The sequence below is a fragment of the Ursus arctos genome, unplaced genomic scaffold (genome assembly GCF_023065955.2).
Source record: "Ursus arctos isolate Adak ecotype North America unplaced genomic scaffold, UrsArc2.0 scaffold_12, whole genome shotgun sequence".
Taxonomy (NCBI): domain Eukaryota; kingdom Metazoa; phylum Chordata; class Mammalia; order Carnivora; family Ursidae; genus Ursus; species Ursus arctos.
Window position 1 is genome coordinate 11,624,897 of NW_026622786.1, and position 18,346 is coordinate 11,643,242.

The 18,346-nt window shown below is 39.9% G+C and overlaps 1 protein-coding gene and 1 long non-coding RNA gene across 3 annotated transcripts in view; one reads left to right on the forward strand and one right to left on the reverse strand.

The window, feature by feature from the left end:
- The window catches only part of DENND2C (DENN domain containing 2C), a 79,436-nt gene that overhangs the window by 12,905 nt on the left and 48,185 nt on the right, over positions 1–18,346 (forward strand). The gene's annotated exons all lie outside the window — the stretch shown is intronic.
- On the reverse strand, positions 1,596–17,072 carry LOC130543415 (uncharacterized). The gene is made up of 3 exons (XR_008958741.1): positions 16,714–17,072; positions 7,061–7,192; positions 1,596–2,232 (listed from the first exon to the last, which is right to left on the reverse strand). It is a non-coding gene; the product is annotated as an uncharacterized LOC130543415 (long non-coding RNA).

Below are 18,346 nucleotides of genomic sequence, written 5' to 3' on the forward strand. Positions count from 1 at the left end.
TCTATGGAACATAAGAACTAGGAAGATCAGATAGGGGGATAAGGGGAAGAAAGGGATAAAGAAAGGGGGGGGTAAACAGAAGGGGGAATGAACCATGAGAGACTATGCACTATGAGAAACAAACTGAGGGCCTCAGAGGGGAGGGGGGTGGGGGAATGGGATAGACTGGTGATAGGTAGTAAGGAGGGCACGTATTGCATGGTGCACTGGGTGTTATACGCAACTAATGAATCATCGAACTTTACATCGGAAACCAGGGATGTAATGTATGGTGACTAACATAATATAATTTAAAAAAAAACATTAAAATAGAAAAAATCTTCATCTAAAAATAAAAAAAAATAAGCTAAAGTATTATACGGGACTTCCAGGAAGGCTACTTTAATAGAGTTGCCTTTTTTCCTATTTCCTGGAATGCAGATGTAATAGCTGGAGCTCCAACAGCTAGTTTGAACCATGAAGTGATCGTGAAGATAGAATTTATGTGTTGAGGATGACATAGCAGAAACACTGGAGCCTGAGGCCCTGGGGGCACCTTAGGCTGCCTACTCTCTCTTAATTTAAGTGGCAGAGAAACAGACATCTTTTTGTTTAACAAACATTGGTTAAGCCACTGCTATTTTCAGTTTTTAAGTAATCTGTACCCAAACTTAATCCTAGCTGATCTACTACCCCAAAGAGGTGCTCTGAAAATTAATTAGGATAAAGTGACTGAAGTGATTGGCACATAATAGTTACTTAATAAAGCTCAACTACTGTTACTGCAGTTTTAATTCCCAAATGCCTTATATGAAGTGGGTGCTCAGGCCATATTTGATGAATCTTCTAAAAAGTCAGTTACCTTTTTGGTAACAAATGCTATACAAGTGATTTATGTTTGTTTTTAAAAAATTAGAAAATACAGGGGTGCCTGGGTGGCTCAGTTGGTTAGGTATCTGCCTTTGGCTCAGGTCATGATCCCAGGGTCCTAGGATTGAGTCCTGCATCGGGCTTCTTGCGCAGTGGGGAGTCTGCTTCTCCCTCTGCCTCTGCCTGCCACCCACCCAACCCCATTTGTGCTCTCTTTCTCTCTCCGTCAAATAATTAAATAAAATCTTTAAAATAAAATAAAATAATAAAAATAAAAATTAGAAAATACAGATTAACTAAAAGAAAACTCAACCATAGTTCTGTTACTTAGAGATAATCACTTAATATTTCTGTATATATTTACTTTTAAATTTTATTTATTTATTCATCTAAATTTTTGAATTAACTTATACTGCACAGTCACTTATAACATCTTTTTCTTAATAGATTTTGAACATGGTATGACTTAATAGTATTTTGGTGTATGGATTTACCATAATACTGTACATTTAATGATAGTCCCCAATTGGAAGTTTATTTTTAGTTTTACAGTAATCTAAATCTACTCTTGAGGTGCCTGGCTGGTTCAGTCGGAATAGCATTCGACTCTTGATCTCGGGCTTGTGAGTTCAAGCCCCACATTGGGTGTAGAGATTACTAAAAAAAAAAAAAAAAAGGGAAAAACCTTAAAAAATATGAAAGTCCACTCTTAGATACATATTTGTGAATTTATCCAGTTACTGCCCTAGGATAAATATTGAAAGTGATACTTCCACAATATCATGCATGTTCACTTTTTAAAAAACAGGATTTATTTAGTATAATATAGAAAAATACAAAGAATACAACTTAAAAGACCCATTATTCTACCACCCAAATAGGTCCTATTTTAACATTTAAAAAACCCAATAAATATATATAATCCTGGTTTTTTAAAAAAGGTTCAAACATTATAAAAAGTTAAAAAATAAAGAGTAAACACTTGTTCCAGGGCCTTCTCACTGGTCCCATCATTGATGATTTCTTGCTTATCCACCACAATCCAGTAAGTAGTGTCCATAAAATTTAATCTTATAAAACATTGAATCAGTTATTACAAAGACAATTAAAAAATTTCTTAAAGTATGGTCTGATTGAATAAAAAGTATCATTGTGAAGATAATGAAACTTTTATTGACAGAACCGACCATATGCTAAACTGAGAAAGTCCAAATGATCATAAGACGGGGGCGCCTGGGTGGCACAGCGGTTAAGCGTCTGCCTTCGGCTCAGGGCGTGATCCCGGCGTTATGGGATCCAGCCCCACATCAGGCTCCTCCGCTGGAAGCCTGCTTCTTCCTCTCCCACTCCCCCTGCTTGTGTTCTGTCTCTAGCTGGCTGTCTCTGTCAAATAAATAAATAAAATCTTTAAAAAAACAAAACAAAAAAAAAAACAAATGATCATAAGACGATCACTTTCTAACCACCCCCTTCGTCCACTTTGAGCAAGAGAAGAGGCCTCGCCCATCCAGTCCATTTCAGAGAAGGAGGCTGAAGAGAGGAGAAGTCAGTTGTGGTAACACCCAAGTCACACCACGGCAAGGGAAGGGTGTGTGTGTGTATTATACATATATGTATATCCTTTTTAAAAGTCTATATAGAGATGGAATCATACTAGAGAGGAGGTTTCCTCTGCTTTTATTTTGGACACTTTTCCCCATCTACACACAGATCTCTACCTCATTCTTTTTAATATTTGCATGGTACAGGTTTCCCCCATTTTTTGAAAGTTCACATTAGGCTGCTTCGCTTTTATGGGCAGTCTACATTAGTACCTGTTTTTGCTAACTGAAAGGAACGTGAAGAGGTCGTTCACTTCTACAAAGAAAGGCAAAAAGTGAAAATAGCGTTCAGCATTTGTTTTGCAGAGAACCGAGCTGTTATAGACACAGGTTCCCCCCCTACCTGCCCCCCCCCCCAGATGACTGGAGTGTCTCTGTGGAGCTCTTTCCCCTGGAACTACACTCAACATCTCAGCATCCGGCCACCATGGCTTTGAACTGCTTCCGGTGAGCAGTTCAAATTGTGCTTTAGCTCAATTTATTTGTGCATCTGTTAGCAAGATGTGTCCTAAGGTATCAGGAAAGCCTAAGAGAGGTTATTTTTGGGGGTCTGGGAAAGCTCAAACAATTTTCCATGTAAATTAATGGTAATTGCTTCTTCACTTTATACCAGTTTGGGTTATGTAGGGTTTCCTAGAAATGCTCTACTTTCAGATGGGGGGGAAGCCCGTATTAAATCAAGGTGTTCTGTTTGAGTAGCTTGTCTGTTACACACAGACACCCAACTGACAGGTTTGGAAATCCAGCCTGAGTTTCACTCGTCAATTCTCTGTGCCAGTTTGCCCCAGCTCCTCACCCCACCCTGGTTCTGACAGTCCACCCAGGCCACCCACCCATCAGCCTGGCTACCCCCTCATTTTGCTCAGGCACTGACATCCTGTGCTGGGCCGCACCTCTGTAGGGCCCGCCCTCTTGACCTTTTTCAGGCCCTGCAGGCCACACCAGCTGCCCCCCACGCAGACGCTGTCCTGACTCCTCCAGCTCTGGTGCTCTGACCCCCTGCTCTGGTCTCTTGCGGCTCCACAGCATCAGGCACGGGTGCCTGCCTTCCTCTGTTCCACCTACTGGCTCTAGGGCTGGATCGTCCAGGAAAGAGGAGGGGAAGGGTAGTAACTTTGGTGCTTCTAAGTGATAATTGTTGGGCCTGAAGTTTAATATATTACAGATCTAATGCTTCATGTGTTTAAATGGTAATTTGAGGAATAGAAGAGACATGTTTAATAACTATGTGAATGCAGTTTTACTTCCTGTGGTTTTTATATTGTCAAGTGAGATAAAATATCCATTGAATGTATAATTTTGGGATTTGAAAACTTGAGGAATCGGTCTTCTGGCTTTTTGGCTTTAGAATAAGATTGGAAGTCACATTCAGTGGATATGAATATATGGTTCTAGGAGAGCTTATGTCTATAGTTTTAAAACCTTGAAATGTGCATTTTTTTTTTTTACATAACGTAAAAAAAGGCAGGATGTGAATACATATATACTCTAACTGCTACTGTATAAAAATATGCTTATGAAAAAGGCAGGGAGGAAATATACCAAAATATACCAGTGATTATGCCAGAGGTGGTAGGCCCAGAGGTGTTTTCCCCTCATTTTCTCTATTTTCAAAATTTCTAAAAAGTAGTAGTAGTAGTTTATGATATTTAAAACTTGAAAAAAAAATTATTATTATTATTTTTTTTTACTTTCTAGAATTTTTTCAACCTTTGAACACTAGAGGAAGTTTAGACTTTTGCTGCTAAGAAGAGCTTAGCCAAGTCTTGAGTTTGTGATTTAAAAACCATGTTACTGGGGCAACCTGGGTGGCTCAGTTGGTTAAGCGTCTGCCTTCGGCTCAGGTTATGATCCCTGGGTCCTGAGACTGCTTCTCCCTCTCTCTCTGTCCCCTCTGCCCCCCACCCTATGCTTGGACACACATGTGCATGTGTGCGCACATGCGCACTCTCTCTCTCTCTCTCTCGTGCGTGCGCGCACTATCTCAAATAAATAAAATCTTTTAAAAAATAAAAATAAAAACCATGTTATTTTAAAGTTATTTTGAAGCTATTTGTCAGGTTTAACAGTTCTAATTTGGGACAGTTACTTCTTACTACAAAGGAGAAGTTTTAAAAAGGATAATTAGATAAAAAAAATTAAGATAAACTTCATTTAATTATATGGGCAGTTCCTAACATTGCATTAATTTAATGAAATTGTAAAGTTTCATGTAATTGAAGTTGCTTTTATATGTAAGTTTCCACATTGTGACATTTCATAAAACTTCCTCTTCTGCTGAAACATTTTAATTTGAGTGTTGTACCTAAGCAGTCTTTAATATTTAGCTGTGAACCAGCGCTTCTTATCCCCCTTGGCGGGAATGGTTACCAGTCCCTGTGTCTCTCCTATTCTGGGTACAAGGTAAGCACTTTGAGTGATTATCCTGAGCTTCCAGAACCTTGGCTTGAGGTAGGCAGGAAGTACCTCCTCCTTTTCCCTTAGGAGGCAAGGAAACATACACGGCCTAATTTCTTTGAAGAAGTTCTCTATACTGTCCCTTGTAATCCTTACGATTAACTAATTATAATTCTTTTTACATAGTTGTGACAAGGGTAAGGAATTGATGTTAGCAGGGCTGGGTTTTGGCTGCCCCACTTTATAAGCCTTGCACTTCTCTTGAGAATGTGGAAGTATTTGACTTCTATTGTTTTGATCTTGGCCTTTGAGGCCCCTGCTGAAACTCTGGGAGGACAGGAAAAGTTGCATTTGACATCCTGTTATATTAGCTGATATTATTGTTATGTCTACCCACAAACGAGTAATGCATACTGGTTAAATGCAGAAGCTTTGGAGTAAAGCGGAACTAAGTTTGTTGTTACCTGGGTGACTTACCGAACCAGTTTAGTCTCAGCTTCCTCCTCTACAAAAGGGAGGTAATAATAACAATCTGTCAGAGCTGTGAGACTCAAATGTAATAATGAATGTACTAAGCACAGGGCTCGGCACATGGAGCACTTCATAAATGATGATTATTATCATTTAAAATATCACATTACTATGCAAACAGACCTCTTCTGTGCCACCTGGATTTTCTTCTCTTTACCTTTTATTTGCTGAACATATGTGGGTAGTGGGAATTAGGTTCTGCTGATGAGAAATAGGAGAACCGACTTAGCGAGGACTGTTTTGACCTCAGTTCTGCTATTACGTGACATTACATACTCTCCGTTAACTTACAGCCTTCTTTATGGGACACGAACAGTGGTGTGGATACCAAACCATATCGTTAGCTGATTGGGAAGATATCTTATAAAACTTAGGGATTATATTATGTGTTCTTTTTTCCAAAGTATCTTTCAAAATTTATTTTTCTAAGTAAATTTAGTTGAATGTCTTCAAAATATATTTGGTCAAACATTACTTTATAGGCTAACTGCATTATACTACTCTTTCATTTAGTATTATGTTTCAGTCCAAGGATGTGGTTTGAACAGTGTACTAATTCACATATATGCTATAACGGGGGTTCTACTGTAAGAAAACTAGTTTGCATGCTTTTCACAAACATGACCTAGTAGCAGGAGGAGGTGATATAGAAACCAATGAAATGGCTTGACAAAGTGGGGCAAGTATTAGAGATCTGAACAGGGCGTTGTCATATTGCGGATCAACTAGACAGTCATCATCTGTCTAGTGTTCTAGACTCATGCCCACTGTACAAATTAAACTCTTCTCATCCTCTTTGGCCAGAACAGTAATACTGTATGTCTGTTTTGCTACCGCTGTCATCTGTCTCTGTTTTGCTGCGTCTGTGGTTCATCCACAAGTGAAACATTTTTACACCTTTCACATCAAAAATTGAAGGTGCATCCCCAAGAAATGTCAGGGTTTATAAAGGAGACGTTTAGGACAAGGCAAGAGTTGCGGAGAGCTTGGCCCCTGGACTCCTGATACAGGAATCAGATAAGGATTTTTAGGGCACACAGCACTCCTGGCTGCTGTGACTCTAAGCTCCAACTTCAGTTTGGGATCTGCGCTCCAGAGTAACTCTTTGGAAATCTGAATTGTCTCCTAAGTTCGAAGAGGTACGGTTAGCTGAAGAGCCTGCTTCCACACTCCTAGGGATTTGGGATTTTTTATAAGATGCTGGTTTGGGAAGTTAGTTGTTTACCTGTTTTACCAGGGGCCCATACTACCTCTTAGGACTGGTACATTTCTGGATATAGTACAATGTACAGTTAACCACACCCAGCTTGCTTTAAACTGGATGATTAGCGGGAACAGTAGATTAAAGTCTAGCTGCAACAGAAGCACAGCGAGGAAGGTGATTACCGGCCTCCTCGATATTTAGACCGAGGAACACTTTTCCCAAATCCCATTCTTCTTTCTTCCTGCCTCTAGTGTGTATCTCCCCTGCTCGCCCGAGGCTTCTTTTGTGTTTCCGTGTCCTGTGAGAAAGGCTAAGGACCGGTCCCGATCGATGTAAATGAGCTCTGTGGGCACGTATTTCCCGCGTTTCAAAACATAATTCTTGGTGACTGGTTAACAATACTGTTGCTAAGAGAGTAGATCTTAAATGCCCTCGATACAAAATAAAATAGTAGTGAGGTGATGACGTGTTCACTAACCTGATTGTGGTAATCATCTCACAATATATACGCCTATCAAGGCACGTTCTACTTCCTTATCCAATGTTTTATGTCAGTTATATCTCAGTAAAGCTTCAGGGGGAAAATACTTCTGGTATCTTCTGAGTACTCCTGAGTTTCAGAGGAAAGGGGTGTTTACATTTTATACTCGTAAAACCTTTGGCCACCTGGTTACATTAGCCGACCCCTGAATTTTCTCACTTTACCTTTGTAAAGTGGTAAACATTCAAGCTAGTGCACCTGTAAGTTGAAACACTTTACTCTGTACTCATGGTCTCCTGGGGGGTGCACAAGATGATACATTCTGAAGCGAAAAGAGCATTAGATTTGTTATTTATATCAGTTTTCATCTAAAAAAGCAAGGAATTAGGCTTGACTGAATATTTACTCTACGGATTGACGGATTGACGCTGGTGCCTTCACTCCTGTCACAGTTTATCTACGAGATTAATCCCAGAGGGAAAACGGTCATTCCCCAACAAAAACGAGTTGATGGTGACATCCTCACTTTGTGTTCCCTTTTACATTGCAGCACGTCAACAGTTTTATGTGTCCAGCTTGTGTGTGTCTGAGTACGTAGATTTACAGATTTTTTTTTTTTTTGGTGCCGAAACCCAGGATATTTACAAATTATATTTTATTTTATTTTGAGACAAGCAGGGGGAGTGGCAGGCAGAGGGAGAGGGAGAAGCAGGCTCCTGGCCCAGGAAGGATGATGCAGGACTCGATCCCAGGACGCTGGGATCATGACCTGAACTGAAAGCAGACGCTTAGCCTACTGAGCCACCCAGGCGCCCCTAAAATTTATATTTTAAGTGGTGGAGTCATTACAATCCTTTGAAAATAAGATGAGCAATAGCCTTGAAAATAATTGGTATCTTATAGTAGTTCCTTAGTCTGTTACAGAGAAATATTTTTAAGCATTGCCAGAATTAAAATAAGCCAAACGGTTTTCCTTTACCAATAGAAAAGTTCCAGAATTGTTGGTTTTCTGTAGTGATAATTGGTTATTGGCAGAAAATTTTTAAAATACAAATACTTTCAATATATAATAATTTTCAATTACCGTGGCCCTTTGTATTAGTCAGCTCAGCTGCCGAAAAAAAAGTACCACAGACTGAGTGGCTTAAACAATGGAATTTATTTTCTCACACTTTTGGAGGCTAGAACTCTGAAATTAAGGTGTTGGCAGGGTTTGTTTCTTTTGGGGCCTCTTCTTGGCTTTATAGATGGCCTACTTCTTCCTGTGTCTTTACATGTCTTCTCTGTTTGTGTACAAATTTCCTTTCCTTTTCTTTTTTTTTGAGATTTTATTTATTTGAGGGGCGCCTGGGTGGCACAGCGGTTAAGCGTCTGCCTTCGGCTCAGGGCGTGATCCCGGCGTTACGGGATCGAGCCCCACATCAGGCTCTTCCGCTATGAGCCTGCTTCTTCCTCTCCCACTCCCCCTGCTTGTTTCCCTCTCTCGCTGGCTGTCTCTATCTCTGTCGAATAAATAAATAAAATCTTAAAAAAAAAAGATTTTATTTATTTGAGAGAGAGAGCTCGCGCGCACCTGCGCGCATGAGCAGGGGGGAGGGGCAGAGGGAGAAGCAGACTCTATCCTGGGACTCTGGGATCATAACCTGAGCCGAAGGCAGAGGCTTAACCCACGGAGCCACCCGGGCGCCCCACAAATTTCCTTTTCTTATAGAGATACCAGTCATATTGGATTAGGGCCCACTCTAGTGACCTTATTTTTTTTTTTTTAAGATTTTATTTATTTATGTGACAGACAGCCAGCGAGAGAGGGAACACAAGCAGGGGGAGTGGGAGAGGAAGAAGCAGGCTCCCAGCGGAGGAGCCCGATGTGGGACTCGATCCCGAAACGCCAGGATCACGCCCTGAGCCGAAGGCAGACGCCTAACGACTGCGCTACCCAGGCGCCCCTAGTGACCTTATTTTAACTTGATTACTTTTTTTAAAGATTCTTTCGCCAAATACAGTCATAATCTGGGGTACTGGGGATTGGGACTTCAACATATGAATGGGGGGGCAAAATTCAGCCCATAACACCCTTAGAACCAAGCATGAAATAAAGTGAATTTAGAACTATATCTTTTGAATCACAGTTTCAAGAAAAAAACATCATGGGGACACCTGGGTGGCGCAGTCAGTTGGGCTTCCAACTCTTGCTTTCAGCTCAGGTTATGATCTTGTGGTCTTGGGATTGAGCATGGGGCACCGCAATCAGCACAGAGTCTGCTTGAGATTCTCTCCCTCTCCCTCTGCCTCTTCCCTGTTTGCACTCTCTTTCTCTCTCAAATAAATAATCTTTTTTTTTTAATCATGTGTAATCACATTGCTCTTACCTAAAATATTTATTATGTGTAAGACTTGAGTGAGAGTGAAATGGTTATTTTATCCCCCATTTATATATTTAATTCTTAACGGAGCCAATAAAATAAAATTAAAAAAAAAATCTTATGCTTTAAAATTTTTCATTTTGTAATACACATGCTGTTGCTATAGTTGTTACATCTGTAATTTATAAATACACATAAATCAATTTTCTTTAATAGGCGTTTCAAATCAGAGTTTGGTGACCTCTGACTTAGATATGTACCTTATCAAAATGTCTTTTTATCTTGAAGGTAGTTATGTTATGTGCTAAAAAGAACAAGAGTTTTAGAGTTCAAATTCTGTTTTTTCCACTTAATAATGTAATGTATATGACCTTAAAAAGTAATCTAACCCTGCTAAGCCTCTGTTTCCTCACCTAGAAAATGAAAATATCTTCCTCCAGAGATTGTTGTAAGGATTAAATGAGATTATGCATGTAGTGCCCAGCAAATAGTAAATGTACAAAAAGGTTCTTATTATTCTGGTGCTTATTATCATTTAAATAAGTTGTTTTGGTGTTATTACTCCTCAAAGTATTCTAAGATGTTTTCTCCTCCTACAACTGGGGCAACTTCAAATCATTAGAAACACTTAAAGTAATAGGCATTGCTAATTGTCATAAACCTTACTTTCCTCTTTACACATTCTTATATTCAGGATTTATTCATTCAGTAAACATTTATTGGGGGATTACTGTGTCATACATAGTCTTCTAGGTGCTGGGAATATACTAGTCAAACATCTTTTGTTCCAACAGGGGAGACAAATGATAAGTAAACAAACAAATAATGAAATTTCAGGTGAATGATACGCTCTGTGGAGAAAATATAGCAGAGCGAAGGCATAGAGAAATATGTGGGGAAAGAAACCTTGTTTTACTTTTATTTATTTATTTATTTATTTAAGATTTTACTTATTTAGAGAGAGAGCATGCTCACATAAGCAGGAGGAGGGGCAAAGGGAGTGGGAGAGAGAGAATCTGAAGCAGACTCTGTGCTCATCCTGGGGCCCGTCGAAGGACTTGATCTCACGACCCTGGGATCATGGCCTGAGCCAAAACCAAGAGTCAGACGCTTAACCGACTGAGCCACCCGGGTGCCCCAAGAAGCATTATTTTAGATAAGATGGACAGGAAAGGTGAATATTGAGTAGAAATCAAAAAACAAGAGAGGGAGAAATGATGGTGGCGTCGATTAGTGTGGTAGCAGTGAAGATGGTAAGTGGTCAGAGTTAGAGTTATGTTTTGAAGGTGAAATTACCATTTGTCTAGTCAGCTCAGGCTGCTGTAACAAAACTACCATAGATTGGATGGCTTAACAAAAATTTATTTCTCACAGTTCTAGAGGCTGGGAAGTCCAGGATCAAGGTACCATCGAACCGAACCGGTTCCTGGCAAGGGCCCTCTTCCTGGTGTTCAGATGGACATCTTCTTGTTGTATCCTCCCATGGTAGAGAGAAAGCTCATCTCTCTTATGTCTCTTCTTATAAAGGCACTAATCCCATCCATGAGTACTCCATGCTTCTGACCTCCCAAAGGCCTCACCTCCAATGCCATCGCACTGATGAGGATTATGGCTTCAACATAGGAATTTTGAGGGGACACAGGCATTCAGCCCATAACATTGGGTTAGTTATGAGGATAGCTCCTAGGGTCACACAGCTTTGTTAAATAAAATTTCCAACACCCATTAGAATCAGTGAACAGCAAAGAAGAATTGTAGTCATTTGGAAGTTTTTAAATTTTATTTATTTATTTATTTATTTATTTATTTATATTTTATTTATTTATTTGACAGAGAGAGAGAGAGACAGTGAGAGAGGGAACACAAGTGGGGGGGGGGCGGGGGACGCTGGGAGAGGGAGAAGCAGGCTTCCTGCTGAGCAGGGAGCTCAATGCGGGGCTTGATCCCAGGACCCTGGAATCATGACCTGAGCCGAAGGCAGACACTTAACAACTGAGCCACCGAGGCGCCCCTGAAAGTTTTTTAAATAATGTGGCTAACCAACCATGTAACACAATCATGAAATTAGGGTTATTCTAGTTCTTTGGCTTGTGCCTCAAAATTCTGAATATAATCTGAATTAAGTCAACTATCATTTTTCATTCTTTCATTTAGAAAAAAAGGGGGGGACACCTGGGTGGCTCAGTCGGTTAAGCCTTTGCCTTCGGTTCAGGTCACGATCCCAGGGTCCTGGGATTGTGAATCTGCATTGAGCTCCTTGCTTGGCAGGGAGCCTGCTTCTCCCTCTGCCTGCCGTTCCCCCTGCTTGTGCTCTCTCTCACTCTCTGACAAAAAAATAAAATCTCTTTAAAAATTAATTAATTAAAATTTAAAAAAACACAACTCAGAAAGTTTCCATGACAGATGTCTTAAGAGAGTTGGTAGAACTGGTAAGGAATTAAATTTATTTTTTGAAGAATCCTATTGCTTGCTTTGCAGTTAGGCACAATAACTGCTGAGAAATTTATAGTCTATTATTAGTAGTATTAGGGTTTTTTTTTTTTTTTAAGTTTCTTTGCTATTTTGGGAATCATTTTTAGTTACCTATAAGGCTGTTTCCTCTGATAGAAGTGAGATAAAAGGCTGATATCCTGTATGTGCTTGCTTTGAAGATTTGTTATTCAAGGAACAGTTAACAAGATGGTAACAGTTTGAAAGGTAGAAGCCAGTTTAACAGGTTTTTTTTCTCTTTTGCTTTAAAATATTTTAAGCAAATTCAATAAAGAATTTCATGCAGAATTATTTCTGTGGGCTTTATTAAAACTTTATCTAGAGGCAGGGCACCTGGGTGGCCAAGTCAGTTGAGCGTCCGACTCTTGGTTTGGGCTCAGGTCATGATCTCAGGGTTGTGAGATCCAGCCCCGTGTTGGGCTTTTCGACCCTCAGCAGGGAGTCTGCTTGAGTTTCTCTCTATATATAATAATAAGTAAATCTTAAAAAGATTTATCCAGAGGCTTTACAAATTAAATACTATATTAGTATTTTATTAAATATACCTACTAGAAAATTTCAAAACACAGATAATGTGAGCAGTTCAAATTCCTACCCATCTTCCTGAGCAGATTTTATTACGTCCAGTATTTCTTTTTTTATTTTGTTTTATTTACATATTTGAAAGAGAGAGCGAGCCCACGAGTGGAGGAATTGGGGGGGTGGAAGGGCTGAGGGAGAGGGAGAAGCAGATTCCCTCTGAGCAGGGAGCCTGACACAGGGCTGGAGGATCTCAGGCCCCTGCGATCACGCCCTGAGCCGAAGGCAGTCACTTAACGGACTGAGCCCCCCCCTGCACCCCTGCATCCAATATTTCTATTACACATGTCTTAGCATCTTCGGCTATAGAAGCAGGGGCGTTACATTCTGAGATTTGGGTTCACTTTAGGGCTTTCAAGACAGCATTGCAGAGATATTTATTCCTCTCTGGCTATTGGTGTTACCTCTCTCCATTTTCACCCTTAAGATTTCTCTTTTTCTGATTCAAGAACATTAAGAGTCTTGAGGTCATGGAAAATGTATACAGTATTTGCTGTAAGAGGAATTTAACATTGGGAAAGGATTACAGAATATTAACAGATGTAATGGGAGCACTCAGGAGTGATTAACTCCAGGTCAGGGTCTAAGGAAGGTTTCCAGAAAAACTTTGAACAGGTCTTGAAAGTACATTGGGTGTTCAGGAAATAATTAATAGCTATCATGTTTCTGTTAGGTAGGCTCCACACCCAGCATGGAGCCCAATGCAGCGGGGCTTGAACTCACGTTCCTGAGATCAAGACCTGAGCTGAGATCGAGTCAGATGCTTAACTGACTGAACCACCCAGGCGCCCCGATAGCTCTCATTTATTGAGCAGTTACTATATACCAGGAATTGTCTCAAATGGTTTTTTTTTTACATCATTTCATATTTAATCCTTACAACAACCTTACAGAGTGAATACCTCTGTCTTTTGTGGCAGAGACTAATACCAAGACCCATATCAGTTACACTTAACCTCTTTGTGCCTGTTTCCTCATCTGCAAAATGAGGATAATGACAATATTTATACCTCCTGGGTTGTTACAAGAATGAGATGGGTTAATATTGGCAAAGTGAGTAGAATTATGCCTGGCTCATAGTAAATGCTTGATAAGTGTTATCTATAACATTATGATCATTCTACAGATAAAGAAGCAGGCTTAGAAGGATTAAGTAATTTGACTGAGGTTACACAGCCAACAACCAAGTCTGATGGTATTTGAATTCTGTAACTCCAGTATCCTAGCTCTTAACCACTGATAGATGCAAATGATTTGATGTTCTTGAAATGTAGCATGTAAGCAAGACAGATGGCAGGAAGCAAGCTAGAATCAGAGGGTGAAAATATCTTATGTATCACGTTAAGGACTATGGACTTTATCTTGTCTCTGGACACCATGAAATATTTACTTGTTTACTTTTATCATTTAAACCAAAAACTATTTGATGGGGCGCCTGGGTGGCTCAGTCGTTAAGTGTCTGCCTTTGGCTCAGGTCATGATCCCAGCGTTCTGGGATGGAGCCCCGCATCAGGCTCCCTGCTCAGCGGGAAGCCTGCTTCTCCCTCTCCCACTCCCCCTGCTTGTGTTTCCTCTCTCGCTGCCTCTCTCTCTGTCAAATAAATAAATAAAATCTTTTAAAAAAACCAAACTATTTGAGTAGCACATTTATGACCATATTTTGCGTGTGTGCTATAAAAGTATATGTATGTGTACCTGTGACATTTTTTAAAAGCTTTAAAACTCTTCATGATTGGTTTATCCTAATTTTTTTTTCATTTATTTTTGTTGGCCATGTGTTTGTTTTGCCATTTTGTTAGCATCGACTAACACCACAAACAGTGGCAAGGGTCAAATGTTTAAGATATGTTTGTGGAGGAAAAAAACCTTAATATTTAGTAAATTATATCTACTAATATAACTTATTTCTGCAAACTAGTGTGTGGGGGTATTATTCAATTTTTTAAAAATATTTTATCTATTTATTTGACAGAGAGAGAGACAGGCAGTGAGAGAGAGAACATAAGCAGGGGGAGCAGGAGAGGAAGAAGCAGGCTCCCAGTGGAGGAGCCTGATGTGGGGCTTGATCCCAGAACTCCAGGATCACGCCCTGAGCCGAAGGCAGACGCTTAACGACTGTGCCACCCAGGTGCCCCGTATTATTCAATTTTTTTTTTTAAAGATTTTATTTATTTATTTAACAGAGATAGAGACAGCCAGCGAGAGAGGGAACACAAGCAGGGGGAGTGGGAGAGGAAGAAGCAGGCTCACAGCAGAGGAGCCCGATGTGGGGCTCGAACCCAGAACGCTGGGATCACGCCCTGAGCCGAAGGCAGATGCTTAACCGCTGTGCCACCCAGGTGCCCCTCAATTTTTATATCTGATCTTGGTTCAGTTCTTGGAAGTCCATTGTTCCATGGGATGTTTTGATAACCACTTGGGTAGATTTTGGAGCACCAAAACCGCCAAAGGTTTTAACTGGTTTGTGATTTGATCATAGCTAAGTTTTAGAAATACCACTTTGGCAACAGTATTGGAAGGCAGTTGATATTAGAGGCAGGTAGGCCATAGAGGAGGCTATATTATGGTAGTTCGAGGTGAAGAATGATAAGTACATGAGTTGAGGTTGTTGTAATAGTGATAGAAATAAAGAGAGAGACATTCAGGAAGTTAGATTGGCAAAGATGTGTACTGACACATACATATAATAACATATAATATTTAAGTTGTGACAGTAATGTCATAACTATTCTTGGGCACTTTACAAGAGACTTTATATATTATTTCATTTGATCCTTCTAATAACTCTACTGGTGTGTGTTATTCCCTTGTTATGGAGTAAGGTTTGGATTGGTTAAGAATACAAGGCCCACCACTAGGTAAGTTGCAGAAGATTTGAATCCAGGTGTCTGGCACCAGAGCCTGCATTCTTTGCTTGTATCCTGTATGGTGATGCCTCCCTTATAAATACTATGGTCTCTACCTATGTTTCATAACATGCCTTTTTTGGGTAAGATTTTATTTATTTATTTGAGTTAGACAGAGAGAGAGAGCAAGAGAGAGAGCACAAGTGGGGGGGGGAGAGTGTCAGAGGGAGAGGGAGAAGCAGGCTCTCCACTGTGCAGGGAGCCCAATGCGGGGCTCAGTCCCAGGACCCTGGATCATGACCTGAGCCAAAAGAGGACGCTTAACCAACTGAGCCACCCAGGCGCCCCTAAACACGCCTTTTCTATGGTTTGCTTCATTGATGCTGAGTTAAAGGTGATTTATTCTGTTCACCTTAGGAATAGCTTTCTTACATTCGGAGAATCTTCTTATCTCTTTCCCTCACTCCAAAAAAAGAAATTTCAAAAATATTTTTATTAAAGGAGCCAGATATAAAAGGAGCACATTCTCTCTCCAGAATCTTTCTTTGCATTCTTAATCTAATAATAGCAATCAGTAAGCAGCACATTGAATTATAGCACATAGGCCCAGAAACTGGCTTTAATAAAAACCAAAGGCTGTTTGTTCTTAAAATATCTGGATGTATTTTATTCTTCTCTAACAGCAGTTGCCTATTGTGATAATTTATGCTTTGTGTATTTTTCCAGGGACTTACTTTGTTCTGTGTTGATATGTAAAAGCCTATATGTTTCTGAACTGTTCAGTGCCTGAAATTCAGCTAGCAGTAGACAATTCTCTTTGTTTTTTCATTTAAATTCTGTTAGCCAACACACAGCACATCATTAGTTTCAGATGTGGTGTTCAACAATTCATCGGCTGCAGAGAACACCCAGTGCTCATCACCTCACGTGCGCTCCTTAATGCCCATCACCCAGTAGACAATTTTCTAAAAGATTAGTGTCCTGGGATGCCTGGGTGGCTCAAGTCAGTTAAGCGTCTGCCTTTGGCTCTGGTCATGACCCCAGAGTCCTGGAATTGAGTCCCCCATCAGGCTCATTGCTCGGCAGGGAGCCTGCTTCTCCCTCTGCCTCTGCCTGCCATCCCCCTGCTTGTGCTCTCTCCCACTCTCTAACAAATAAATAAAATCTTAAAAGAAAAATAAAGATTAGTGTCCTGATATCCTTTCTCTAAACTTACCTTGCGTTGAAGTGAACGTCAGTGTCTCTAGACAGACTTTCCAAAATTTTTTACCACGATTCACCATAATAAATACATTTGCAATCCATTACACACACAAACACACAGACGCACACACACACACCCCTGAAACAAATATTCTGAAGCGATACTTACCCTTCCTTCATGAAGTGTATTCTGATTTATACTATTGTTCACTATTCTATTTCGTTAAAAACATTTTAAGACTTCCTCTTCCAGTTAGGATGTAAAAGGACTTGAAAAACATTTGTTCCCATAGTAATAAGAAAATCCTGGACAAAATAAAAATCATGTATTTCTCTGGGGCTAGTGAATAGTAGTGGATGCAGGGAAATTTCGATGAACTGAGTTCCAAAATGAATTCCTTTATAAGTGAGCAAAGAGCCATAACAACTTTCATACGTGAGGACAAGCATATAGTCTGGATACAAGTAGCCCTGGCATAGATGGTGAGGCTTCCCAGAGGAAAGGGAAAATCTGCCAAGTCTTAGTTCACAGTATGGACTGTTGCAATTGGAGTGTGGTGCTTGCTTCAGCAGCACACATGCTAAAATTGGAATTGGAGTGTGGATTGGAATCTGGAGGAATCCCAAATGCAAAACAAACCACTTGGCCCAATAATTATCTGCTGTTCCAGTTTTTACTAACACAGCAGTGTTGCAGGGGGTATGGGAGGCACAAAGAAGTTTTATAGCCCCACATATTTGTGCAGTGATATCCTGCCAGGGTTGAATCCAGAGTTGAAGCAAAAATAATTGAAACCGTAGTCATCCTTTTTCCAGCTCAAATATTGACACTATTTAAAAGGTAGCAGCAGCTCAGGAGGTTAAAGGTTGGGCTAATCCCAGGTGAATTCCATGTAATAAGACCAGCCTCAGCTCAACTTGACTGTAGGAGGAATCCGAATTATCAGCCCCTGAATCTAATTACCAGAGAGAGGAATGTTTATAATCTCAGAAATATATAAAGCAAAACAAACACAAAGTATATCTTTTCCTCTATTGTTCTTTTATAGGCAGTGTCAAGAATATGATTAAAAATTACAAGACACTAGGGGTGCCTGGCTGGCTCAGTGGGAGGAACATGCGACTCTTGATCTCAGGGTTGTGAGTTTGACCCCGTGGTGGGGGTAGAGATTACTTAAATACATACATACATATGTACATACATACATACATACATAAGTTAAAATAACAAGGCACTAGAAGAAATAGAAAATGAGAACCATAATGAAGAGAAAAAAGAGTCAAAAAAGGAAACCTAAAGATGACACATTTGTTGGCATTAGCCAACAAGGACTTGAAGATTATTATAAATATATTAAATAATATACAGGAAAAAATATAATGGGTGGAGAGATGGAGTATTTCAGAAGAGGAATGGAAATGTTAGAAAAACCAGATAGAAAATTTGAAGCTGAAAAATACCATATCTGAAATAAGAATTATTAGATGGACTTAAAATCAGATTGAACTTTGCTCTGTAGAATGCTTAGTGAACTTGAAAACAGGTCAATAGAATTTATCTAAACTGAAGCAGAGAAAGAAAAAAAAAGTAAAAAAAAAAAAAAAAGAACAGAGCACAAGTAACCTGTGGAATAATATTAAATCATCTAACATGTGTAATGAGAGTCTCAAAAGAAGAAGAGAAAGAATGGGGCTTGAACTCATAACCCCGAGATCAAGAGTCGGACGCTCTACCGACTGAGCTGGCCAGGTGCCCCAGGATATAACTTCATACAACCAGATTCATCCCTTTTAAGTGTATG